The 26,016-nt window shown below is 46.4% G+C and overlaps 1 long non-coding RNA gene across 1 annotated transcript; it reads right to left on the bottom strand.

The window, feature by feature from the left end:
• Nucleotides 1-1,525: 1,525 nt before the first annotated feature.
• Nucleotides 1,526-25,686, bottom strand: LOC125946886 (uncharacterized). The gene is made up of 4 exons (XR_007467946.1): nt 25,555-25,686; nt 25,417-25,490; nt 22,063-22,149; nt 1,526-2,322 (listed from the first exon to the last, which is right to left on the bottom strand). It is a non-coding gene; the product is annotated as an uncharacterized LOC125946886 (long non-coding RNA).
• Between the last annotated feature and the right edge of the window lie 330 nt (nt 25,687-26,016).

The raw sequence follows: 26,016 nt of genomic DNA, 5'->3' as shown, positions 1-26,016 counted from the left end.
TTAAAAGGTTAAGAGCCAACATAGTGGCTTGGAAAATATGTTGTGGGATAGGTGTGTGGAGAATATTTTGGACGCTTTAGGAACTTGGGTATTTATTACAGTTGAGGGTTTACTACAATGCAGGGCAGGGGCGAAAATTGCCAATCATCCGCATGCATTTGACTTGTCATGAACACTGGCTATAATATTCATCGCCAGCAGGGTGTCGGAACGAAATGTTTTTCGTTCTAGTTTTAGTTTTGTTCCACTGAAAAACGTTCCGTTCCGTTTCTGTTCCGGAATAAAAATAAAAAATGATCCGTTACGGTTCATAACGGTCTTTGCTTTGCATGGAAAAATTTTCGAAGCAAGGTAGCGGGAAAAGCATCGTAATAATTTTTCTCAATACGTGAATTCTGAGATCATGCTCAGTGTCTTGAGTATGAGCACGATCTCAGAACCAAGACGTCATCCAGTGTGTACTCGCCGAAAAGTGAGACCGATGTCCCGATAATACGAACTTAAACGAACAATAACGAAGGATAACACTTCGGTAACAAAGAGTTGTACCCGTAGAAAGCAAAACGATAAGCTCTTAGCGCGCAAGCCATGGGTTTTGCTACGACACCGATTTGCTATTGCCCCGAGCGGCAGGCATTCTTACGTTGCCTGACGTCGGTTGTTTGGGAATGCTGACTTTCCCCTTGAACTGAAAACTGACAAAAAATATTTCGTTTCACTCCTAAACCAAATGCTATGAATAAACGGTTACGTTTTCGAAATACTATAATGTAAACGGTTACGTTTTCGTTCGGATCAACACTATCGTCCGTTTCACTCCTAAACCAAATGCTATGAATAAACGGTTACGTTTTCGAAATACTATAATGTAAACGGTTACGTTTTCGTTCGGATCAACACTATCGTTTTGTATCATTTTTCGTTCCTTTCCGACACACTGATCCCAACACCGCAAAATTTATTCTTTTTAGCAGGTTTACTTATCCTACGACAGCGGGATAAATTTTGCATTGCTTACAGAAAAAAAAAGAACAGGTATAGTGCTCCGTACAACTTCCGTGGGCAAATTACCAGCGCATCATTTAAAATCTGTCAAATATTTGCAGAAAATATTAATAGGGCGTCTGGCTTTGTTTAGCGAAGGCACCGTGAAAACCAACTACGAGCCCCACATAGCAGAAACACAAGGCGGAAACGAGTACTCTGTACGGCAGTCTGAGTCAAGCCAGAGAATTTTCGCTATCTCCAGGCACTTCGCATAACATGGTCCCCCTTTCCACCGAATGTGAACACAGTGTCACACATATCGTAGTTGTTCCGGCAGTTTGAAAAACATTGAGTATAACGTATCTACAAAACAAGTGAAACAGTTGCATAAGAAACGTTTGCAAAGCCCTAATTTACGGAAACTCTAGAAAGTTAAGCCACACATCACCCATAAGATGTCCCCTATTATCTCAATATTTCATCTTTGTGGCACATACAGTTGCCCCAGGACAAATTGCTACGCGGTTTGTTAAATACGCCTGCAATGCTATGACACACTTGAATAGGTAATTTTCCATGAAAGCTGTATTTAACGTACGATGTGTAATCTTTCATTGTACATCCCGAACGAATTGATCCTATTTCATCGAAAAATAAGTGACATGCGCTATTTCGATTCCAAGCGGAAAATGAAATCCAGGTACGCGCCGCATATAAGGCATTGAAATAAGGTGGAAATTAGTATTCTTCCAAATATTAACTCGGTGAATGATCTAGGTTGTTCAGGACAGGGTATATCCTCAAGCATGCCGTTATCCAGCGCCTTGCCCTAATATTTGCCTTATTCAACAACTTAGGAAATCATAGCTGAGTTTCTCGCAGTGAAGGAAAACGCCATCAAAGTATAGTTCGTAAATCACAAACTTTGGAAACCGCTACCACATTTTACGAAGGATGGTACCATGATTGCTTAGCTTGGTTGCGTCAAAGATTTTGAACGTAACTTACTAAACTTTCATCGATTGGTCTGAATTCGTGTTGCGCCAAATTTCATTTCTTCGCCTAAAACAGTGCTGCCATGGTCTTCGTTTAATTGTTCTATATTTTGTTGCCGCTACCTCACGAAAGTTTGAGAAATGACCCTCTTCTTTCGGTTCTTCGTGCTTTTTATATCTGAAATAGAAGAGCCGTTACTGTGCAGAATGCCCTGGCACCTCTGCTCATAAATGACGTGTCCGTTTGGCGCCAGCTTCCTGAATTGCGTAACGCATTTTTTGTGAGGGCCTCGCGCGACCATGGAATTCCAAACACGGAGGTCATAATAGGATAGGTGACCTACGAAAACCAAAAAAAAGTGTTAGCAAGCATGAAATTAGAACAAAATACTCACTTATCTAATCATAATATTGTTCCAGCAAAAACACATTATAAGAATAAATTGAACGTAAATAATTGTTTAACGTTTTAATATACTCACACTGGTATAGGCATAAAAGTTTGTACTAAGAGTAGGTTTATATTTCACAATAGTTGTGATTTTTGTGTTTCACTTTAAGTTCATGAATCTATGCCATTGCATTCAGCTACAGAATTGTTAGAGATGGGTGAATGGAATACGAATAGTAAGTCACGTATATCAAATAGTCAAATGCAGATGTGCTCGTATATAATTAAAAGTGGAATAATGACTTTCATACTGTAAGGTACCACGCTTGTATTGACAATTATGGTCATTTTCAATGACAAGATTAGTAATTGTAATTCAAAAAACTGCCACCCCTTCCACTGCGGTGGAGATGGAAGACCAGCGAAGCTGTACTATGGTGGAAACTATGTATTTCCAATTATGACTATTAGGATGACGGTGGTGGTGGTGACACTTTATTTCCGAAAAGGGTCCTGAAGGGCACCCGACTGTTCGTCAAGGTGTAGAGGGCATCTCCCACGTCGGGACGGGGAGCCCTAGGCTCTCCGCCGCTTCGCGGGCCTTCTGGACAGGCCATAGTTGTTCTTCGAGCTTGCTGCTCCTAAGAGCGTTGTCCCACTTGTTCTTGTCCTCCAGATAGGAGGCCTGCGTCGCGCATCCCCACAACATGTTTTCCAAGCTCACATGTCCACCACACCCTGCAAAATTTAATGTTCCGTCGTAGTCTGGGTCGATTCGGCTCATACGCCAACGATAGGGGTGCGAGTTAGTCTGTAGCAAGCGGAAAGTCACTGACTGTGCCCTGTTAAGTTCCTTGTTTGGAAGGCAGAATTCTCAACGTCCTAAATAAAAGTGCTTGATGAGCACATTATATTTATTTATTATTTATTTAACAATACTGCTGATCTCACACGAGATAATAGCAGGCAGGACACATACATGAGTACAGTGTAAAAGATACATAAGACAGGTATGTAAAACAGAATGCAATACACTGTTACAAAAATTATTCATCAAGTCAACTGTAACAATATAAAGGACAAAAGTACTTGGAACACAGTAAAAGTAAGAAAAACAAATCTAAGTCCGCAAAAAGAAAAGGAGCACAGTTGTGACGCAAGTGCGAAATCGGAACACATAGAACGTAATGCAGTTCAAAAATGTACATAATGAGGTGTAAGATTTGTGATGAACAGCTATAGATGTATTATTTCCTCGACCAATGCTAGAAAATTTCCTAAGGTCTGAGTGCAAGTGACTGAAGGGTCCAGTTGGTTCCACTCTCTGATTGCACGGTTAAAATAAGAGTATTTAAAACAGTTTGAATTGTACCTGCGTTCAACAAGTGTATGAGGATGTTTATGACGTGTACGTCTTGTACGGGAGAAAGAGATAACTTTAGATGTGTCAATGTTTATTTCGCCATGGATTAATTCATACAAGAACTTCAGTCGGGCTAGTTTTGCTCGATTTTGTAAGGTTAGCATACCAGCTTGCTTTAGTAAGCTAGTTGGTGAGTCAGTTAGCTTGTATTTATTAAAGATAAACCTTAACGACTTTCTCTGCACCCCCTCTAGTCTGTCAATAAGTTCGTTAGTGAAAGGAAACCAAACAATGTTAGCGTACTCAAGGATTGGTTGAACAATCATACGATAAGTCAACAGCTTTGTGGCGGGTGGTCCCAGGCGAAGGCGTCTTAGGAAGAAGAGTCGCTTCAGTGCAGTCGATGTAATGTTTTCAACATGCGTATTCCATCGGAGATCAGGGGATAACGTTAAACTCAAGTACTTATGCTCGAGAACCCTAGTAAGAGGCGTGTTATTAATAGTGTAGGTGAAGTGCGATATTTCATTCTTTCTAGGTTGTGCATGTTACTTATTTGTTAAGAAAAAAAAAACGATACCACAGTTCACACTTCTACATTTTTTCTGTTTAATTATAGCGCTTGACGGCTCTGCTAATTTATTGTGATGTTTCTAACACAAAAAAATATTCCTTTTCCTCCATTTGTGATCATGCCGGATTTCACCAGCAGTACACAGAAGTCTTAATTTGGGCGCGGGTGTGCAAAAATCAGTTCGTGGGTCAAAGGTGACCTACGGGCCGAACGTAAAAGCGCTCTACAAGGAGGCAGTAGTATTTTTAGAAGGCATTGAACGCCCACAACGACCAGTGCAGTGTGCATGTTCGGGTGCATAAATGACAAAAGGTGCCTTTTGAAATAACCTCAGTATCAGAAAATATCATAACACTTGCAGTGGAAGCACGGTTTACTAGTCGAAGCACATACTGGGCAAATTTGTTGCCATATTAATGCATGCTTTGATTTTACTAAAAGACCAATAATGCTTTGATTGTGCTTACAGGAAAGTACACCTCAAGCCCCATTTGACGTCCGAATTATCTGTCCCATTTAACCAGAGATACGTATTTAAAGGAACTTTCGCCAAAAGCTGTACAATTACAGCGTAATCTGTTATGGGCTCATTCTAATAGCCGTTTCGTTTGCCAACTGTGTCCGCCGCTGCCGCTGGTGTCCGTCGCTTCTATCGCCAAGAGTGAGAAAAAAAATTGCCCCCACCTCCCAGAAGCGAATCGTGAGGAAATGCGAATGCATTTCTTGCGCCGAGAGTACACGGCGTAGTAATTTTAATGGCGTAAATTAATGACGAGACGAGGATTTGTACCGTAACCATTTATTTACACATTCATCAGCACCTGTTGACGTTTCTCCGCCGCGTCTCGAACACGAACTTCAGCGTTCTCGGCTCGCCGTTGACGTTTCACAGCGGCGTATCGAGCACACATTTCCGGATCTTCGGCTCGGCGTTGGCGTTTCGCAGCAGCTTCCCGAGCACGGAGTTCGGTATCGGCAGCTCGCTTCGCTCGCTTGCGTTCGGCATCACGCTCTCTTCGCTTCGCAGCCTTGTCTTCCGCTTCTTCTCCTCCGGTTGATGATGACGTTGAAGCTACTGCAGTGACGTCACCTCCAGCGAGAGGTGTAATGCTCGGGTTGGATTGTATTACACTTCTTGCTGGGGGTACCGTTGCCGTCAGACATTCGCCTTCACCGACTTCAGCCATCGCCTTGAGAGGTGCCCAGCCAGCGAACGGTCGAGAGTGAGGCGCGCGCTTAACTCCATTTATATATACGTGCGAGCGAGCGAACGGGAGAGTGGGGCGCAGGGAGGATAGAGAGCGAACGACGAGAGAAGGAGCGGCGAAGCACTGCACCTACCCTCTCCTACACTCTCTCCACACACGCGGGACCTCCGCCGAGTTCCTGCGATGCGAGCGCCCTCACACACCAGAGCGCGCTCCTCCTCTCCACTCACTCTCCGCTACTCCGCCCGCACCATGGCTCCGGTTGCTAGGGGCGAGGATAAGCGCGCGCGCCCGCAGCTGTTGCTATGGGAGAGGGAGTGAGAGCGGAGAGATAAGACCTGCCGGTGCGCGGACACCGACAGACGCCTGACATGCCCCGACTAAGAAATGCATTCGCATTAAAAAAAAAGAACAGTTCCCTCCGGGATCTAACGCGGGTTCACTGCGCGAAGTCAGTAGCTCAACCACTGAGCCACGCCAGCGCATGCTAGCGTCTAGCGGGAAAATGCCCCATACACGCGTTCTAGCGCGCGAGGAGACACGCTATGTGACGTGGGTGCCTCGTATCGTCGATACGTGCACACTTTGCATTGCAGTTGCACTGTGTCGACTACCGCAAGCTCAACAACGTGACTAAAAAGGACGTGTACCCGCTGCCGCGTATCGACGACTCGTTAGATAGACTACGGCGTGCCCACTATTTTTCTTCTCTCGATTTAAAAAGCGGGTACTGGCAAATCGAGGTAGACGAACGCGACCGCGAGAAAACAGCCTTTGTGACTCCAGATGGGCTCTATTAATTTCGAGTGCTTCCTTTTGGCTTGTGTTCAGCCCCGGCTACTTTCCAGCGAATGATGGACACTGTCCTTACTGGACTGATGAGCAACAGGCGGCTGGACTAATGAGCAACAGGCGGCTTTTGCTGAATTACGACAGCGCCTTCAGTCAGCACCCGTTCTTGCACATTTTGACGATGATGCTGATACTGAGGTGCATACCGACGCCAGTAGCATTGGCCTTGGCGCAGTGCTCGTCCAGCTTCAAGATGGAGTGGAAAGAGTTATAGCGTATGCCAGCCGCTCCCTGTCCCGTGCCGAGGCGAATTATTCGACTACGGAGAAGGAGTGCCTCGCGGTCGTGTGGGCGATCATCAAGTTTCGCCCCTATCTCTATGGTCATCCCTTCAAAGTAGTGACGGACCACCATGCCCTCTGTTGGTTGGCAAGCATGCGCGACCCTTCAGGACTAAAGTCCCTATATAAGAAAAGTACCGCCATCTACTCTTTCCTCCGCCGCCTCCTCTCCTAAAGCGCTTGCTTTTCTTTTTTACTTTTTGCTTGCGAAAGCCAAGTCGACGGTGGCGCACCTAGAAAGTCCACGTTGAAGCTTTCAGGCCGGGCGCGCGCCGCTGCCGCCGCCGGCGACTGCGGCTGCGCAGAGGACTTTCAACATGGCTCGGAGGCAGAAAAAAAGAAAATATAAAGAAGTGAAAAGCGCGCGCTATCATCGTCCAATCGGAGATACAGGAGAGAGAGAAGCGGCGTTTATCAAAGGATGGCGGTACTTTTCTTATATAGGGACTTTATTCAGGACGACTGGCACGGTGGAGCTTGCGGCTACGGGAATTTGACATCACCATCGTTTATAAGTCTGGCCGTAAGCATGAAGACGCTGACACGCTGTCCCGCGCACCCATTGATCCTGCCAGTCAGGAAACAGAGGATGATGACGGCTTCCTGGGCGCCATTAGTTCGTCGGACTTGAGCAGACGGCAGCGTGACGACGCTGAGATTCGACCGATCATCGATCATTTAGAGGGTCGCGACACAGCCATACCACGCCATCTGTCCGGCTCGCTGACGTCCTTCTGTCTGCGAGATAACGCGCTTTATAAGAAGAATGCTCGTTCGACCAGCCGTGCTTACCTCCTGGTGGTTCCAAGGGACATGCGCGACGACATCCTCTTCGCTTGCCATGACGAACCAACATCTGGTAATTTAGGCTTTTCACGAACACTCGCTAGAGTAAGCGGAATGTACTATTGGCCCGGGCTTTCGGCAAGCGTCAAACAGTACGTTAAAGGCTGTCGTGAATGCCAGCGCCGCAAGACACCATCCGTTAAACCGGCTGGCTTACTTCAGCCAATTGAAGCACCTCACACGCCTTTCGACCAAGTCGGCATGGACATTCTCGGACCGTTTCCTCTTTCTGCCAACGGCAACAAATGGGTGATCGTCGCGACTGATTATTTAACACGCTATGCTGAGACGCAGGCGATCCCACGAGCCACGGCCTCAGAGGAAGCGCAATTCTTCATGCGCCACATCGTCTTGCGTCACGGTGCTCCCTCCACTGTAATAACTGACAGAGGGACAGCATTCACAGCGCAGCTTATGGACGAGGTTTTTGAATTGAGCAACACCAGGCATAGCAAGACGACCGCGTACCATCCGCAGACCAACGGACTTACCGAGCGACTGAAGAAGACGGTCACAGACATGCTCGCAATGTACATCGACGTTCAACACAAAACATGGGATCGGATCTTGCCTTACGTGAACTTCACGTATAACACCGCCGTGCAAGAGACGACGCGCTTCACGCCCTTTCGCCTTCTCTACGGTCGCGAAGTCCAGACGATGCTGGACGCTATGCTGCTGTGTCAAGACGCTGACCTATTGACAACAGACGCCGAGGAACTTGCAGAGCGTGCTGAGGAAGCCCGGCAGCTCACGCGGCTGCATATCGGCCAGCAGCAGCAGGCAGACGCACGACGCTACAACATCCGCCACAGGGACGTGTCCTACAACCCTGGGGACCAAGTTTGGGTGTGGACCCCCGTTCGCCGTCGTGGAATCTGTGAAACGCTGCTGAGCCGGTATTTCGGTCCGTATAATGTGCTCCGCCGCGTCAGTGACGTAAACTACGAAGTTGTTAAGGACACAACATCGCAGACACGGAGTAGGACACAAAGACAACCGAGCTCAGACATAGTTCATGTTGTGCGCATGAAGCCGTACATTGCGCGTCTGTAACTTTTTTTGTTTTCGTTTTTTTCTCATTTCCTTCATTGTTTCTACTTTTCATTTATCTTCGGGAGCTTGTTTCTTCGTTCATTGACTGTGTCGACGTGACGTTTACTTTTTTTGTGCACCTTGGCGATTTGCCTGCGTTCTTCTTCTTTGTCTTCTACGCCCATTTTTTTTTAAGCATCGAGGCAATGCTTTTGTTCGGAAGGGGGGATATTGCCACCTGTAGGTAATGGGTTGAGGGCAAGAGTGGGTCGCGCGCCCCCTTCTCTGCTCGAGCCAGCCCCGACGGTCGCGTCATCCGAGAGTCAGCTGCTCTACGGGTTATTAAACCTTCAAGTCTACTTCTAGAGGCTCGTGACAATATTACACCAGGTGGCACGTCATCTAGCAGTTGCACAAGTACGGCACAAGGTAGATGGAGCAGGTTTGAGGAAGAAATAGAATATAAGGAGATGTATACAAGAAAGGCAGGTTGAAAAGCATGTGCAGTGTCACGTTGTAGTGACTGTCAAGAACGCAGTAGCAAAACTGTGATAGACGAAACTAATTTTTATTGGGCGAACTTGTGCCCACAAAACAATTAATTGACACTCGAAGCACAACGATAGCGGCGAACACAGTCTGCCATCGTCGAAATCTGATGAGCGCGTGAAGCGCGTCGGCTTTTATACATCAATCGTCGAAGGTGCCAGTGTAATCACTGGTGGCCGCGTGGTTACCAGAAACCACTGCACAACTCATGTCGTACATGCAATCTTATTACACAAGGTTCGGCGAGCACATACACAAAAGATAGAATCAACGCTAACATTCCCGTAAGTTCTAAAGTGATGCAGGCGCGTCTTGCGCTGAGCGATAACATTAAGTTGTTAGCGGGTGAAACGCAGTACTAGAGAAAAAGATAAATAAGTACACGAGTTAATAGCACACCCGAATAAATCAAGCAGGCTAGGTGACTGTCTGTCACCGCCCCGCTTTAAAGGGGATGCCAATAGATCATCATAATCATTAGCATCGCATCACGCCACGTAGCGTCGATACGTGCACACATCGCGTGGCAGTCACATATTATTACACCAGGTAGCACGTCACATAGCACTTCATAGGTAGCGGTACAATCATTGCCTCTCTTGTAAATATTGTAAATATTGTAAATATATCTTTATATGTGAGTTCCGCATCGTAACAAATTGATGGAGGTGCGGGGTACCCACAATAGACAAATTCAAATTCTTCTTTTATTACGGCCATTTATTTGACAGAATACATGGGCATCACTGCCTGGATCCTTAGCCAAATTAAGGCTAGTATAGATCGTTGCAATAATAGCACTGAAATTATCTGACAACAACGGAGCTCCACAGTGGTCGTCACCTCAGACTGGACAACATGACGGACGAAACAGTAACCAAATCGCGCGGCCCACATGAACGTCTACAATCCCGACGGCTGTCCTGGCTCAGCCGCGGGATCCAGGCACGTTCTGCGTCACCGACCACCTCGACGTGAAAGACTGCATCGCCACGTATGAGCTTGTAAGTGCCCACAACAAATGGGATCCGACGATTCTGTTAGCTAACTTGGCGTTCTACCTACAAGGCACGGCGACGGTGTGGTATGATAACCACGAGGAAGAAATTAACGACTGGGACACGTGCAAGCGGAAGCTAAGGGATTTGGTCGGCCGGCCCGCCGGGTGGAAAAGCTCCACTAAGAACTAGCGACCCGCGTCCAAACGTCCACAGAATCACACGCATCTTACATCCAGGAGGACGTGCTGGTTCTGTGCCGTAAGGCCGACACTGATATGGCCAAGATAGACAAGGTTGGGCATGTACTGAAGGGAATCGTTGACGATGCTTTCAACCTGATTATGTGCAAAAATTGTGAAACAGTACAATGACATTATAAAAGAGTGTGAACGCTTTCAGCAGGTCAAGGGCCGCCGTATTGCAATGCCGTTCGCACGTCTGCCGAACACAGCTGCGACATCCTCTTGTGCGACCGGCTAGGAATGCAGCGACCATCATCTTCAAATGACCTGACGTGAATAGTGTGGTGAGAACTTTAAGCCATGGCTCCTGCAGCTCTTTCTTCCCGCGCCAGTGAGCCGAACTCAGTAATCTTGGCGTTCATTCTGTATGCGCCGTGGTCGCTCGACAGCAGTCTAATGCTCCTTGTCTATCCACAGGTGAGCGGTATCCTGCACGCTACCGAAATCCAGCTGAGTGGCGAACCACAGACGATCGGCCAATATATTTTACCTGCCAGCGTATCGGTCACGTTACAATAACGGCACTCTCTCCTCAGCGCGTCGACAGCCATTTGCAAGTTAATATAGCGCCGAACGGAGCCAGCGTCGTTACCAGCCTCCATTGAACCGCAACAGCCAAACAAAGACGCTCGTGCCTCTTGGAACGATCCCTCGTCGTCATTCCGACGTCACCTGTCCCGTGCGCCACCAGCTCTTCATCGTCCCTATCGCCACATGCTAGTCGTCCACCGTCCCCGATGCAGCCCCGACGACGGTTTCCGGAAAACTAAGCGATGCATTTAGAAGAGCTATGAATTGGGCTAGTTGGTGTGCATTCATTTTTCTTGCGCTAAGTACAGTAGGACGCCGCAGGGATGAAACGGACACTGGATATGAAGCGGACACGAAGTGACATGCTTTGTGGACACGCTTTCCTGTGTGTCACTTCGTGTCCGCTTCATATCCAGTGTCCGTTTCATCCCTGTGGCGTCCTACTGTACTTAGCGCAAGAAAAAATGAAAAAGAAATGTAAGCGATGCAGCTCCCGGAGGTGACGCTGCACTGACGACTGGACCGCAAAACCCTCGGATCACTTTTCCAACCAAACCGAACTAGATGGACGTTGTAGCCGATGGCGTCAGCGTCCCAGCACTCATTGACACTGGCGCGCACATATCCGTGACAATTGCGAAATTGCGCCGATGCCTGAACAAAGTGCATCACGCACCCTCCACGTCGCCGACGGAGGAACGCCTAGTGATTGGTATGTTACAGCTTAGAACACTGCACGGGCCGATTTTTTCAGCCCGGGCCCGGCCCGAGCCCGATCAAAACTTTTATGGCGAGACCCGGGCGCGGCCCGGGCCCAGAACTAATCTATGTTACCCGCCTGGCCCGGCCCGCCACCCCTTTATCTTAGGCCCGAGCCCGGCCCAAGCCCGGCCCGAGCCCGGCCCGAGGCCGACACGAAACCGGCCCGAACCCGGCCCGAGACCGAAAAATATTATTTTTCAGTTGAGACGCCCGAGAATAACTGGCTGCACGTTACATGCACACCACCAGAAAGCCCGAGCCCGGCCCGGGCCCGCGTCAAAAAACCCGAGCCCGGCCCGGCCCACGGGCCCCGGCTTTCGGGTAAGCCCGAGCCCGTGCAGTGCTCTAGCACAGCTCGCATTGGCATTGCGGGACCCCTAACCACTGTATTGATTGCCGTTTTGAAACAGTTCCCCTATGACGTTATACTGGGCTTGGCCTTTTCCTCGCCCCATTCAGCCCTCTTTGACTGAGCGTATGGTGTCATTCAGCTTGAACTGCCCCACGGCTGTTATAGTCCAACAGTCACACCACCACGGTTATGCTCTCCCGAGGGCATCCGCCTGTAGCCTCAAGCCACTACGTACGTGACTCTAATCTCGTTCCCATATGTTCCTGCGGGGTCTATGTACTATTTGCCACCACTGACAAACTGCTTGAAAGGAATTTGGCCGTTCCGCATACCGTGCTGACTGTTACAGGCAATCAGACTTCGCTCTCTTTCTGATTTTCACTGCTCGACTCAAATTGTTCCCAGAGGCATGTCTTTGGGCCACATCTCGCCTGTGAACGATTACGAAATATTCACTCTTGACGCCAAAATTATGTCCCTCTCTACTAGAACTCCCGATTCACGTACTCTTGTCGTAGACGATCTTAGCAAGATGGTTGCACCTGACCGTCTTCCCGCACAAGCTGCTTATCTCTGCCGTCTCTTCGAAACTTACCGCGACATTTTTTACCTTGACAGCCGTCCTTTAGGCCAGGTATTAGTGGTCACCCATGGTACATTCACCGGAGACGCCAATACGATATGCGCCGGCCGTACCATATATCACATGCTGAACGACAAGTGATCCAACGAGAAGTCGATAAGATGTTGATTAAAGGCGTAATCGAGCCTTCTTGGAGTCCGTGGGTGTCCCCTGTTTTACTTGTCAAGAAAGAGGATGACTGTTGGCGCTTTTGTCTCGATTACAGACACCTTCACAAAATCACGCGGCAGGATGTCTACTCCTTGCAGCGTATTGATGACGCTTTGGACTGCTTGCACGGATCTAAGTACTTTTCCTCGATAGACCTTCGATCAGGTTATTGGCAAATCTTCGTAGATGACATGGACCGTGAGAATACTGCCTTCGTAACATCTGACGGCCTGTACCAATTCAAGGCTACACCGCGAGTCTATCGGCTATTCTTGCTGTTTTCCGACGCGCCGGCCTGCAATTGAACTCATCCAAGTGCGACTTTGGACGTGACCAAGTTACCGTTCTTGGCCATCTCGCCAGTGCCGCTGGCGTTCAACCCAACCCTGAAAAGACTCGCGCTGTCCAGAACTTTCCTCTTCCGTCTTCCACCGCATACATACGAAGCTTTGCTGGAATATGCTCGTACTTCCGTCGTTTCATCAAGAATTTCGCCGACACCGCTCGCCCACAGACCGACTTATTTAAGAAGGACGTTGCTTTCACATGGGGCCTCGCTCACCCTAAAACCTTCTCCGCCCTCATGCGCTTGCTAACGGCTTCCACATTGCTGGCTCATTAGGACCCATCTGCCGCCACTGAACTTCACAGGGATGCCAGTGGCCAAGGGATTGGGGCTGTACTCTTTCAATGGCAGCATAACTCATAGCGCGTAATTGCATACGCCAGCCGCCTCCTCTCACCCGCCGACAGGAATTTTTCAGTTACGGAACGGGAGTGCCTGGCGCTAGTTTGGGCAGTAGCCAAATTCCGCCCCTACTTGTACGGTGGCACATTTTCCGTGGTTACCAATCACTACGCCTTGTGCTGGCTCTCGTCACTTAAAGACCCACCGGACGATTGGGTAGATGGGCGCTACGGCTCCAAGAATTTTCTTTTGCTGTTATATACAATTCAGGCTGCTTGCACAAGGACGCCGACTGCCTCTCTCATCATAATGTCGACCACCGTTAGCCCCTTCAGTCACAAATTATGATCGACTGTCGATAAATGCATGAAATTTACATAATTTTATGCCAAGTTGCGGCAGACTTCCCTAAGAGCAAGTCAAGGCGGTAGAATTATTCTTTGGAATTTTATGATAAGTCAATGTAATTACAGAGTGATAAAGTGTCCAATTACTGAGCACTCCGTAACGACGCATTTCTTCATAAAATTATTGAGTGAGTGAGTACGAACTTTATTGAAATCCTGAGGAGAAAGAATTAAATTATGGAATCACTAGCGCCGAGGAAGTGGCCATCGCCCTGGCCACCCTTGATCCGGACTGCCATACCATCGTGAGCGATTCCCGCACGGCAATCAGCAATTACATCAAAGGTCGTATTTCAAAACAAGCGCTACGCATCCTAAACCAAGCCCCTCACTCACTTGAGAAGCAAATCACTCTCGTCTGGTTCCCAGCGCATGATGGCGACGTATATCCGCACCTCACCAACCTCAACGAGGTCGCTCACTCCGTAGCACGAGGCCTTGTCAACCGTGCCGGAGACAGCGCAGGTGCACCCGCGGAACGCGATCGCCTCACCAGCTACAACGACCTCACGAAATCATTCTATCTCAACAGAAGAACCTTCCCCATTCCTCATCACAAGCTAAACAGAGCACAGGCAACCACCCTTCGCCTGTTACAGACAAACACGTACCCCTCACTAAAACGTTACCACAGGATCTACCCGGACACCTACCCTAGTAACATTTGCAAGGTCTGTAAGACTGAGGCAGCATCGCTGCCCCACATGCTATGGGAATGTAAAAACCAATATCCGACAAATAATACCGTGACCCTCTCGTCGAGATGGAACGCCGCCCTGCGCAGCTCCCAACTCGACGACCAACTCTGGGCTACCCAGCAAGCCTGCGAGGCGGTGAAGAGGCAAGACGTCGATGTCCCCACGTGGGAGGCCTAGGCCCAGCCAGCTAAATTGCTGGTTTAAATAAAAGTTTGTTCCTCCTCCTCCTAGCGCAACTTACTTGCACGAGTTCATTATTGGTTGCAAGCATTACCAGAAAGAAAAGAAATATTATTTCACAAGTGTTATAGAAAGGTCTCACTTCACACCTCTCGCCAAACACTGCGGTGCCTCTCCACAGCGATCTTCAGTAGCAATAGATCTCCCTCACAAGTAAAATGAAGGTACTTGAGGTAAGCAGAACGTTCAATTTACCCCAAGTTAAAATTTTGTGTCCTATTCATTACCACAAATGCACAGAAATGGCAAAAATAAGTCGCGTCCACAAATGTGTACATCGTGACAGAATTGGTTATATCATGCGCATGACAGCGACGCTTGCGTCCTGATTATTTCTGATCTGCGTGACATTCCCACTGAACAACGGCGTGATGACTGCTTACGTCTTCTCATCGATCGTCTTAATACTGCGCATTAAGAGCTCACGCTGCGCATGTTCGTACTCGAGACGACGTTCTCTACCGTCGCAGCTTACGCCCTAAAGGATCAGAATGTTTATTCGTGCTCCGGCGCATTCTCCGGACATTTGTTCTTCAGCAGTTGCACGACCAATTTATTGCAGGCCTCCTCGGCGTTTCTTGTACTTTCGACCGCGTACGGCACCGCTTCTACTGGCCAGGCCTGCACCGCTGTGTGTGCCGCTATGTTGAAGCCTGTGCGCTCTGTCAACGCTTCAAAAAAAAAAAAAAAAAACTGCTGTGCTGCCCGCTGGACGCCTTCACCCCATCGATGTGCCCTTAGAACCGTTCTTTCGCGCCAGTCTGCAACTTGTCCGCCCTTTTCCGACGTCAAAATCTTGCCATACGTAGGTCGTTGTCGCGCCTGATTGCGCGACCCGGTACGCGATCACACGAGCTTTGCCCACAAGCTGTGCAACTGAAGTGGCGGATTTCCTCTTGAATGACGTCATACCCCACGACGGCGCACCCCGACAGCTTCTCACTGATCGCGGCCGTACCTGTTTGTCCTGCGTTGTTAAATACCTACTTCGCTCCTGTTGTGCCGAGCACAAGCTTTCTACCGCCTACCACCCGCAGACAAACGGACTCTAGGAGCGGCTCAATCGCACGTTGACAGAAATGCTATGTACATCTCTGACGACCACATGATTGGGACAGCACGTTACCCTTCGTGACCTTCGCCTATAATTCGTCCCGTCACGACACCGCTGGCTTTTCCCCATTTTACCTCCTGTTTGGCCGCCAACCTACCCTGCCCTTTGACGCATTGTTTGATTCCTCGACAAACGCTACCTCTGAATATGTTCAAGACGTCGTCGTCCAAGCTCACGCATCGCGCCAGGTTGCCGGCTCCCGGCTTACTCAGTCTCAAGCCGCGCAGCAGATCATGTACGACAGCCAAAATCGGGATGTTGAAAACACCTGACTCCGTTGTCATCCTATGGACACCATGTCGCCGCATTGGCTTGTCTAAAAAAACTGATACGGCGCTACACAGGGCCCTACACGATATTGTGTCAGCTTGGCGATGTGAACTACGACATCGCTCCGCTGGACTCGCCTGTCCCCACTGACGTTGTGCACATAGGCGTATCTACCGGGGGGGCAGGGGGGGCACTTGCCCCCCCACTGTCAGAAGTGGGGGGGGGGGGCAAAGTATTCCTTTTGCCCCCCCCCCCCACTTTTGAAAGCCGACACTTTCCAACAAAACACAGCTGAAGCAAAATTTAATTTTTTCTTTTCGGTGACAGAAACCGATTGCCAATCAATACTGTATTTTTTCGTGATGCTCCGCCAGTGCGCTTGACACCGTGTACCCTTCGGCTACATCATTGCGGCGCTGTTGTAGGCTTGCGTTTAAGTTCCCAGTTCCGCCTTATAGCACGCCTGGCACTCTTGGTACGAATTTTTGTAGAACGATGCCGGGGTAATTTCTTTTTTGAGGTGGTCTTTGACTCTGACGAGTTGCTGCGTTATTTGCTTGTAGAGATGTGGCAGATTCGCACTTCGTAACCTTTGAAAAACCTTGAAATGACTCGCTCACCCTTCGTGCCTAAGGAAGTGAAGCACGCTTCCTTGTTGTCCTTGCTCTGGCAGGAGGGTTAGCAGCACGCCTTTTTTCCGTCGTTATAGGCTGGTCGGGATAACCATTGTCGAGGAAGTCTTCAGCTCAAGTTTTCGTGCGACAGCACTGGAGTATAAAAGCGGAATGCGAAATATATAGGCGAAACTGGGAACTTAAAATGAAGACTACAACAGCACCGCAATGATGTAACCAAGTGGCATACTGTGTCAAACGCGCTGCCAGAGCATCAAGAAAAAACAGGACACGGTATTGATTAGAAATCGACTTTCGTCATCGAAAAGGAGAAGAAATTATCATTTCGCTTGTTCCTTGAATCATTTTGTATATAATCTACGGCACACACGATTGACCGGACACGGGGACTCCCCCTGAGCTATACGCAAACGCATTACGTTATTCGGCATGTATATAATATAGACCATCATGGTATGTACCTCGTTCATTGTGAACAAGGCGCCCGTATTGGGTGCAAAAACACCAAAAACATTCTCGTTTTTCTTTTGTTATTTGGTTAGCGAGTGCTCGTTTTCTTCAACCATCTCGCAATTTTTATGCGTTATACACAGCATTTAGGTGTTTTTTCCCGGTATCCTCGGCAAACTATGCGAGGAACATTGATTATATTTCTTGGAAGTATGAAGCATGCAATGTTCTGAGTGAAGAGCGATAAATATTTAGTCTGTGCGGGTTCATTACAGAGTTTGTAGAAAGTTACTCATTCAAGCATTCCAGGGTGCCATACTGCCATAAATGGAAATGTTTTCCAGACTCTTAAAACAACTGTACGTTATAAGAACTTGAAATTTTGTCAGAATATGTAGAACTTTGAGTGAGATGCGTTGCTGAACATTCACGTTCCTGTTTTAAATGGAATTACTGCAGATTACTGCAATTACTAAGCCCTTATTTTTCCATGTGCTTCTTGTGCATCGTATGAGATTCGCAATTTCTTTCTCCGGTGTCCTCGGTGAGCTAAACAAGGCATCTTGTTTATATCTGGGGAAAGCTAGGGGCATGGTATGGGTAATGTGCAGGGGATGTTTCAAACGAGTAGGTTAAATGCGCGTTTTCCAGTAAATTACGTATGCAAGTGGTCCATAGCGTTATTAGTGTGTTTTATGAGCGATGTTAAACTTATACTGCTGCACTGGCATAATTACAACTGAGGTCCAATTTTGCGAACATAAGGAGAAAAACACGCCAAGTTTATGTACGATGGTAAATGCGTGTTGATCAAACACAGTTTTGAAACATCGCAAGCAAGCATTTGAAAATATCACAGTACTGTTATTGGAGCGATAGCTCTACTACTCCAGGTACAAACCCAGAAAACGTCTGGTTCCGCAAATATGACCTTCAAGCTCAGCAAAGGTCAGACTGGGACTACCGGCAGCGGCTGCGTACGCCGCGCCCATGTCTTGAAAGCGATGTGGACAAAGTGCGCCGAGTGCTGGTATGCTCTGTGCTTTCGACGCTTAGTTCGTGTTGAAGCAAGAGGCAGCATGAAGGTCAATTCGCTCGCTGCTGCTGCCGCGCCGAGCAGCGTCTGTGTGTTGTATAGTGGTGCAATTGCAGATGCGGTAGTTGCTGACCGCGCTGAGCAGTGTGGTTTACCTTGGTTTAACCGCGTTGAACCACGGCAAATCTTTACCCAGGTTTCCCAATGTCCCAAGATAACTCTGCGTTTCAGAAATTTTATACTTTGAAGGAATAAGCAGCATTTTAAATGCAATCTGTCGCGAAGTTCTAACGTTATAGTGGCTTATTTAGAAGCGTTACGAATAATTCTTGAACTCTCTTTTTTTTCTTGCGTGATATATTAGGCTCGCCTGGTGTTATCACTGAACTAAAAAAGGCAGCTTCCTTATGTTTGGTAACTGTAAGGACCAGGTGATGGGTGATGTGTAGGTAAAGCTTAAAATAGATAGGTGATCAATAAATTTCCTATACAAGTGTTCTAAAGCGGTATGAGTATGTCTAACGAGCGGGGCAGAATTCAGACCGCTACCATGGCACACTATGGTAAATGTTCTGGCGAAGTAACTTGAGTGCTGATGAATTACTGGCTTTTTAAATAATTATCCCAACACGAAGAGCTCCAAAACATTACAGGTGGGCATCGTTTCAAACAGAACAGTCATATGCGGGCAAAGTTTTCAAGCATGCGATATAATTACAGGAAACTGAAACTTTCATTCCAGCTGCTCGAAAGAAACAGCTTCGCTGGAAATGGGGTAGTAATTCTCCAAGGTCGCACACATCTGCTGTCTTTTTTTTTCTTGTGAATATTGCAAGTAATTTATGTGTATTGTGTTTTGTTGCGTATGACCTCAACAATACTATTGCGTTAACTAGCGATACATTCGTGCTGTAGACTTCAACACCAAGTAGAATTCTTTGTCTAATTATTAAAATCGTTTGTAGCAAATGTTTTTTTTTAATATTGCGCGCCGTACTTCTGCTGCAGTGCGGGATCAGGGACCTCTGTGAGGCACTCATTGCCTTAGTACCTGCATCATCTTGAAATTTTTTATAGTTCCAAGAAATAAATGCAAATTAAGATAATTTCTCGGGCCCTCATGGTTCACCATGTGTGATTAATAAATAGGCCATATAAAAATAACTAAAAGACGCGTTTTCGGGGCTCTATCAGATAATATAATAGTAATTATTAGAGACAGGATTTTAGGCAAATGCCTTTTTTGTTCCTTGCACTCCTATCGCCCCCCTTTGATATATGAGCATGAATTAGAGGTTAAGAAGGGCTTTTATAGTGTTTTTATAGTGCCTATAAATGCCTATTTTGGCGTTTGTGCCTAAATGCCTATAAATGCCCATAAATGCCTATAAATGCCTATATTCAGTATCGGCATTTATATGAACAATATTTAGCCTCAAGTTTAGCTTTCGAGTGCAATTAGAGATCGTTATTCATGTTACAGGGCAACATTGGCTGTTCGGAACTCTATGGGGCTCAACCTAGTCTTTTAGTTCAACCAACTCCCGGAAAACAACTGCTAGCAGCATTGAAATGAGACGCGCCGGCCAGCATACGCCGACGCGCTGACATTGCGCGAGCGGTTGGCGAATGCGAAACCACGGAGACCCGTCAGGGGAAAGGAGAGTGAAGAGCAAAAGAAGAAAGAAAAATGTGATGTGCACGCGGCTTTTGTTTTGCTTGTAATTTACTTTTTAAGGTGTTCATCGCCGTCGGGCGTTCCTTCTCAGCGTACGAGATCATTCTCAGTGACAAGAGGCACAATTTTGAATCCGAAAATCCGCAGATGGTGGTAGTTTGCTATTGTTTCCACAATCTTCACAGTGATTCTTCGTTCAACTTCGTTCGACGAATTCCTAACATTGCGGCGAAATGCATTGACGTTCCAGTTAATTTTGCGCTTCAATGCATAAAGCGACGTTTTGTTAAAAAACTAACTGGAACGCCAATGCATTTCTCCGCACAGTTCAGGAATTAATATCTCGAAACTGGTGTCATCCCGAGAATTCCTTCCAAGTGGATCCGCTTTGTGAACTCCACGGTTACAATTTGTAAATTGCAATATGGTCCATCAGGTAATTAGTTAAAAACTTAATTAGTAATTTTGTTAATTACTCAATTATGCATTCCAATTTCTTATGCAAGTAATGTCCGCCTCTTCGAGTAGACCAGCTCATGAACTAGAATGGTGCTATCTGCCCCAGGCAACCTTTAACAATTTTTGAAAGTGTTCGCTGAAAGACCCTGTATATATATATATATATATATATATATATATATATAGAGAGAGAGAGAGAGAGAGAGAGAGGAGCAGGTGGTTTGCGGTTTGCCCCCCCCCCCCCCCCCCACTCGAGAAATAGTTGGTACGCCACTGGTTGTGCATGTCTCTCAGCTAAAGCCTTACTTTGCCGCGAGTTCACCTCCCTTATAGGTAGCGCCGAGGCGGCGCCTTTACAGGCGGGGGTTATGTTACGGCGCAAACAAGAGTGGCGCCATTCGGAAGAAGACGATTTGACGTGTAGATGTGGAATCGGTCTCGATAGCCATCTTGTCTATGTATCGTTGTCTCTCTTGTGAATATTGTAAAGACGTATTTATATGTGACTTCCGCTTCGTAACAATATTAAGCACATTTATACAAAATGGTGGAATGAGATACATGTATAGCATACCTGAATAAATCAAGCAGGCTAGGCGACACAGCACCGCCCCGTTTCGAAGGGGATGCGAATAAATCGTCATCATCATCATAAGCATCATATCGTGCCACCTGTCGCAACTTGACATGAGCGCCGCGTAGCACCGGTGTGTGCAAAATTTGCAGTGCAGTTGCGTTGTATTCCACCAAGTGTTCCGACATGTAGCAGTTGCATGTAGCTGTTGCATGTTGCATGTAGCTGGACCTGGCTAACTAAAGCAGGCAAGGTGACTACTTGTCACCGCCTCGTTTCAAAGGGGATGCAAATAAATTATCAGGGCAATCATCATCAACCACATCGTATCGTGTCACGGGTCAAGGGATGTGACATATGCGCCGCGTAGACTCAATACTTGTGGTTACTCTTCGGTATATGTTAGGGCGCCTCCTCGCAAGGTACGAACTAGTACACTCTAGTACGAACCCTCTAGTGAGTGCCGCCGAAAAAGGAGCTCCTATGGAGGCGCCCGCCTAGCTTACGTTGTGGTGGTGCTGCGTGTACCACGCAGGCCTGTGATATTTTTCTTGGCGAAGATGGCATAATTATTGGCAGTTCCTCTTCCGATGTTCACGCTTCACGATTTATGCTCCAAATTGCAAGGTTCACGCCACCATTGAGGCGTTCTCAGGTAAATTTTTATAATGAACACGCGTGGAATTGCGTGGGGATTGCATCATAGTGTACATAGTGGATTGTATAGTTTTGGTCCTTATTTTTTTAAATGTATACCCTTTCATCAATCTTGTACATGGCCCGGTTTTCTCCAAAGGGCTTGTTTTGTTGATGGTTAGTTATTCGATGCTATACTGTAACTAGTATGTTCCTGATGTCGTGCATGTTATTGGCATTTTAAATTCGGTTGCACTATGTGTTTTACAATTAAAAAATGTGTTCGTAAGTTAGTATTTCAGCACAGAGATGATTGAATAAATCAGATCTTTCTTCAGGATAGGAAATTCCATGTAAATGAAATCGCCAAAGTAAGAGGCAATTGGATAATTTAGGAAAAATAAATTTTACATACCACGTAGGGTAGGTGTCACCTTAATCACTGCACAGCGATATTTTTTACTCAGAAAGACAATAGTTTCCTTCGCCACAAAGTGGGGATCTATAAAAACAGGCGAAAATAATGCAGTTATTGATGTAGCCGAATCAGGATCACAACGTTATTTGACCGGACGATCCGGGTAAAAGGGTAGTCGTGTGTGTCATACTAGCGTCAATCAGCACGAAGTCGTGTCGATACGAGGCTTCCTTTAGCACCGTGGTAATGTGAACTAAAATTTAGGGCAATAGTTCTCCTGCTTTATTTTACAATTAGAGATACATGGGTAAACGCAAAGTTTACTTTTCTGTTGCCGTGCCCAGGTACCTGCGTTTAGTTTCACGTTTCAATGTACCACCTATTTAAAAACAGAAATTCACGATTAAACTTCATAATGTGCCGTTTAACAATCTGCTACAAGCGATCATGTCGAATAGACAGAAAAAAATTGAGTATACGCCACGTCAAGGCACAAAATAGAATGAGAATATGTATCCCAGTTGGCAAAATAAGTACGGAATGGTTCAAAAACCGCAGAAAATGTGTCCCTTCTCAACTAGATTGAAAGATGTGCGAGGCAGCTGTTCAACCTCAACGGTTTATTTAGCAGGCCGCGCACTGAATCGAATGACGCTGGCCATGAAGATAAATGTATACAGATGAAAAAGATGAACGGGTTATATAGTGGTCACAGATGATAAAAGATGTTCTCATAGGTTATCCTTCCTAAATGTTACCCCGGAAATATAAACTGGAACGAAATAAGCATTCATGGGTGTTTCACGTGAAAGAAAAAAAAAAAGATCACCGACGATTAAGGTACTCCCTAATGCAAAATTTGAGCGCAGCTCTATACGGGTTTTCATCTCGCGATGTAGACTGCCTCGGTAATCTGGAGAGGCAGCGCGAGGGCGCGATTCACAGCAGCCGCCGCTCATACGGCGCTTTGTTTCCATATATGGTATCGGTGACGTCATGGCTAAACAGACGACGCGCGCTACTCTGGCGCCATCTCGTAGCCATCGTCGCCGCAGAGCCCGTCTTGCGGGGCACTGCGCTTTTCTTACGCTTTCGCCATAGCCTCCTTCTCCGCTTGCCTCCTCGCGCTCTCTTCGTTATAGCCTCTCACCCCCCCCCCCCCCCCCTCTGCGCTACGCGTTCGCTCTTTGATCCTTCGCTGCGCTCGTTCACTCGGTTACGCCGAGGACGCCAATGGTCGCCGCAGGAACGGGCGCCTAAGAGTTGAGCGATAAAAAATTACTTCTAGCTGGTCACCTTTCGTATTTTCAATCACTGATGCCAACTGTTCAAGGGGACATTGAAAGAAACACGAAGACACTTGTTTTTCTCAGAGCGTTAGTATTTCGCTAAAGAGCAACAAAACTATGTTCTACAATGTTTCTCCTGTTCCGCTTATGGTGGACGTGCAGGTAAAGTTGTAGGAACACCCGGTAAATAAGCGTTTTAAAAACATCCCTTAGTAATGCGCTCAAAATCACCATCCAGGTTATACATCGGGTGCGAGAGGTATTTAGGAAGGTAATGATCGCTTCAAGATTACTGCCGACATTTCAGTAAACAGTCAATATGTTCCGTCAAAATTTGACATTCCTTCTGTCAGTGCTCTTTTCTAAGGCGATTGTATGAAATAATTCAAGGACTCTATGCTGAGTTCCATAACGGCTCATATTCCGATTAAATAGTGCATGACAATGTTGGGCAGTGCTCGGAAGTTCGAGAATGGCCTTATTTGGATTTTCATGGTTCGCGCTCATTATAGCCTGCAATTACGCGTGACCATTTCGCGGAACTACTTTACTTTCTCCCAGATGAGAATCACCCGCAAACTGTTATCTCAGTAGCAAAAGAATTATTTGGCGACATACAAGAGGGTGGCGATCGCCAGAACGCTGTGGTTTACGTGTAAAGTGACTTGGTACGACTTCACTGTGTCAAGCTGGAAGCTGATACTTGAGAAAAGGTTTGCTAGATAAGTGGCATATCTAGAATATAGACATATAGAATGAAAATGTTGATGTCTATGACGAAACAAATCATTGTTCTCAAATACCTTAACCACCCGGTATGCGGTTGTTTGCCTGTGTTTCTAGAGAATTTATTCGCGCAACAAGTTCAGATAATGAAATGTGTTCCTACAGAGAATTCCATCAAGTACACCCTACAAGGAGTCGTATAGACAGTGTAACATTCCACGTTTTTACAAACTCCCCAAGTGATTATGGAACGCGACGAACGCGTTCGTTGACCGTTCGTTGACCATGACCTGCGCATGGCAAAATGGGATAGGTATTTTAGGGGTTTTGTATGGGGGGCTAATGTTTAGTGTTTCAACGTTTATTACAAACATATTTATTTCTACATGTTTTCATGTCTAATACGAAACACACAGTGGGATTTCCCGCTGTCAGTGGTGAAAGAAATGATGTACATTGTATAATTATTTTTTGATGGTGGTGAAGGGACCAGTTAACTGTGACCAGTAGAAAAAGTTTCATATCTGTGGGTGAAATACTATCTTTTCAGTAAATGCCTAATCAAGCGCTCGAGATCGTTTTGCATTTTATGAGCCACGAAAAATTTAGTGCTCTGTTTGCCTGAAATGCAATAGCCACCAAGTTCAAATTTGGCTGAAACAGAGGTAACATGCAGTGCGCACGCAAAGTGAAAATAATTACGTCTTTTGGAGTAAATATTTAACGGAATTTCGCTAAACATTTATACACCAATTATCGCTAATAATGTTTAGGGACCAGGAAGAGCTGTGTACTCCACGTGTTCACGTTTGGCGGAAATTGGGGTCAAAGTGGGAGTATTATCTGGCAATGAATTGATTCTTGTTGGAATAATGTGATGTGCCGAATAATAAAGAACACTCATTTCATTCCTATTCTAGTGTTTATTACAGGCTGTTTAGCAAGTTTTTCTGTGGTCTAGGATGAACTGAGAGCGACACCGTCTTCACATTTCGAGTAAATAAGCGGAATGAGGCGTATCGCTCCTGTGGTGGAACCATTGGAGTGTTGGAATCTTTAGCGTTGCAGAAACGCTTAACGCGGATTTTCTCGGTGCCTTCAGAGAACAAAATGCGTTCGTCAAATTTAATATTGTGCAAAATTATATTCTTGTACTGAATTACATGCATGGATTGTTTCTAGAGTGCGGTTTAGGTACGAGGTCACAAAAGATTGTGGTGTGTTTTGAAAAAAAATGCAGTCTGGGGCTCTCCAACCTGCTTTACCTAGGCTACACGAGATTAGACGCTATGCGGAAATAAAGAAAAAGAACCATATCAGCTTCACTTTCTCATACCTCGTTTGAAGAGTTGCATCACGTTTTCGCGGTGCTTCGGAAAGAATCCCTCGTACATACTAAGAATCGGATTCCTGAAATAAAAAAAATGGATAGTTCTATTGTAGATTTTTTTCAAAACAATTTAGAATGCCTTACAATTTATAGTGAGTGTGAAAAGTTCGTGTGAAGTAAATGGATCCTTGCGTCATACTCTTCCTATGGTCCACATTACATAAAATATTCTCCTTTGTGGTTGTACTCCAGGTCCATATAGGTTCCTCTGTATCTAGAAACTGTAAGCATGAAAGGAAGCGCAATTATCAAACCGCCTGTTTCTCAATGCTGGTGTGAAACTAAGAAAATGTAAGCGGACATCATCACCACGATGTATTTTATGAAAGCTAACCCTACCTAAGCTTGTTTATAAATTGCAGGTAATGTAGCAGCTTTATCATTAAAGCATGTTGCTCACTCAAGGGAACCATACTACACCTAATACCACGGTTTGCAAATCTGCGCTCAGCTTTTGGCCTCTTGCGCTGGAGTTCGAGGATAGTAGCGGCGCCCGGTGGCGGCGAGAAAAGTTAGTACCAGCTTGGGTAGTATTGAGCCCTGGCT

This window comes from Dermacentor silvarum, chromosome 7 (genome assembly GCF_013339745.2).
Source record: "Dermacentor silvarum isolate Dsil-2018 chromosome 7, BIME_Dsil_1.4, whole genome shotgun sequence".
NCBI lineage: Eukaryota > Metazoa > Arthropoda > Arachnida > Ixodida > Ixodidae > Dermacentor > Dermacentor silvarum.
Note: the sequence above shows the minus strand (reverse complement) of the source record. Positions and strands in the feature narration are given on the sequence as shown.